This window comes from Oncorhynchus kisutch, unplaced genomic scaffold (genome assembly GCF_002021735.2).
Source record: "Oncorhynchus kisutch isolate 150728-3 unplaced genomic scaffold, Okis_V2 Okis01b-Okis20b_hom, whole genome shotgun sequence".
Lineage (NCBI taxonomy): Eukaryota > Metazoa > Chordata > Actinopteri > Salmoniformes > Salmonidae > Oncorhynchus > Oncorhynchus kisutch.
In genome coordinates this window covers 7,183,638-7,186,211 of record NW_022261978.1, presented here as the reverse complement: position 1 = coordinate 7,186,211, position 2,574 = coordinate 7,183,638, and the positions used below count along the sequence as shown (strand labels likewise).

General features: G+C 38.9%; 1 protein-coding gene across 1 annotated transcript in view; it reads left to right on the top strand.

The window, feature by feature from the left end:
* The window catches only part of LOC109879952 (calmodulin-regulated spectrin-associated protein 3), a 36,927-nt gene extending 35,847 nt beyond the window's left edge, over window positions 1-1,080 (top strand). Inside the window, 1 exon segment of the mRNA XM_031811461.1 lies at window positions 1-1,080. This exon segment is cut by the window's left edge and continues 1,131 nt beyond it. The gene's annotated coding sequence lies outside the window, so the exon portion shown is untranslated.
* Window positions 1,081-2,574: the final 1,494 nt, after the last annotated feature.

The following is a 2,574-nucleotide window of genomic DNA, read 5'->3' as shown; positions in this document are numbered from 1 at the left end:
TACAAAATGATTGTTTCTCTGATACCCATAAACCCTTTGGCCTTCTGTTCTGTTCACTACTAGCTGAAAGGCTGGAGGCATGCTGATAGCCATTGTGTTGACTAAAGTTTTCTGTTTTATAACACGATCCTTCTAAGGCCTTCTGCTCAACGACTGGCAGGCGCAGGACTGTTATTATCCTGCAAACCGCGGTGAAAACAAGGAATGGAAGACGTGTTCTTTAATGTGAATAGGAGAAAAGAACAGGAGATGTGTGTTCACCAAATAGCACAAAAATCAAAGATTGTGAATAGTTGTGACGGACGGGCCATCACTAAGGGACGGGCCATCACTAAGGGACGGGCCATCACTAAGGCCTAGATTCAATCCGATTCCGCACTATAGCTCGACTGAAATTTAAAAGCACTGTTCCCGCATTCTCCAAGACTGCATTCTCGACAAACGCTGAATACGTTGGCCAAATCGGAAATTACCTTTAAATTTCAATCGCGCTATAAGGCAGATGTTCTGCGCTATAGATTGAATCCCCAATCTGCCATAACTGATTTGTATTAAGACGCTGTAGCATGGACATGTGGTCTCACAGTGCTTGACTTGGACAGGAGCTCACCGGGACTGAGTACCGAACAGCACCTCAAATGTTCTAGTGCTTGACTTGGACAGGAGCTCACCGGGACTGAGTACCGAACAGCACCTCAAATGTTCTAGTGCTTGACTTGGACAGGAACTCACCGGGACTGAGTACCGAACAGCACCTCAAATGTTCTACTGCTTGACTTCCTGCACCTCTTACAGAATATTATCTCTAAACCTTTGCAGAGTTCCTGCACCTCTTACAGAATATTATCTCTAAACCTTTGCAGAGTTCCTGCACCTAAATATAAACAGTACCGGAACTCAAAATGAGTACTGGCACCTATTTTAGTCCAAGTCAAGCACTGGTTGTTATGGGTTGTCAGCCAATAGAAATGTAAAACCCTGACAGTTAAAGGTCAGGGGTCAGGGGTTATGACCCACCCACGGTACAGTGGGGTTAATAAAGTAGATGTGTTTTAAAACCTGACTCTGTCTATCTGAACGAAACAGTCATCTGAACCCAAATAACTGGTGTGCTTCTTACCTCCTCTCTCTGAACCTGACTAACTGGCCTGGTCTTATCTCTCTCTCTCTCTCTCTCTCTCTCTCTCTCTCTCTGTCTCTGTCTCTGTCTCGCTTTCTCTCTCCTCCCTCCCTCCCATCCTCCCTCCCTCCCATCCTCCCTGTCTTATTTCATCAACATTGTTTTTCTCTCTCTTATTTGAGGGTTATATTATTATGATAATCACAACCCAACTGTATAAAGTTGAATTATACTATATATAATGTCACTGTAAATGTCCTGCTGTCACGGCAGATTTCCTACTCTTCGTCTGAGGAGGAGTAAGGATCGGACCAAGATGCGGCGAGGTAAGTGTTCGTAATTTTTATGTGAAAAACTGAACACTACAAAACAACAACGTGACGCTAATCAAACACTGTGCTAACAAGCAACATAACATAGACAATCACCCACATTCTACTAGGGTATAGTGGTAGTTATATATACATTCTACTAGGGTATAGTGGTAGTTATATATACATTCTACTAGGGTATAGTGGTAGTTATATATACATTCTACAAGGGTATAGTGGTAGTTATATATACATTCTACTAGGGTATAGTGGTAGTTATATGTACATTCTACTAGGGTATAGTGGTAGTTATAATATATGTACATTCTACTAGGGTATAGTGGTAGTTATATATACATTCTACTAGGGTATAGTGGTAGTTATATAGTGGTAGTTATATACATTCTACTAGGGTATAGTGGTAGTTATATATACATTCTACTAGGGTATAGTGGTAGTTATATGTACATTCTACTAGGGTATAGTGGTAGTTATATATACATTCTACTAGGGTATAGTGGTAGTTATATGTACATTCTACTAGGGTATAGTGGTAGTTATATATACATTCTACTAGGGTATAGTGGTAGTTATATATACATTCTACTAGGGTATAGTGGTAGTTATAATATATGTACATTCTACTAGGGTATAGTGGTAGTTATATATACATTCTACTAGGGTATAGTGGTAGTTATATATACATTCTACAAGGGTATAGTGGTAGTTATATATACATTCTACTAGGGTAGTGGTAGTTATATGTACATTCTACTAGGGTATAGTGGTAGTTATATGTACATTCTACTAGGGTATAGTGGTAGTTATATGTACATTCTACTAGGGTATAGTGGTAGTTATATATACATTCTACTAGGGTATAGTGGTAGTTATAATATATGTACATTCTACTAGGGTATAGTGGTAGTTATATATACATTCTACTAGGGTAGTGGTAGTTATATGTACATTCTACTAGGGTATAGTGGTAGTTATATGTACATTCTACTTGGGTATAGTGGTAGTTATATATACATTCTACTAGGGTATAGTGGTAGTTATATGTACATTCTACTAGGGTATAGTGGTAGTTATATATACATTCTACTAGGGTATAGTGGTAGTTATATATACATTCTACTA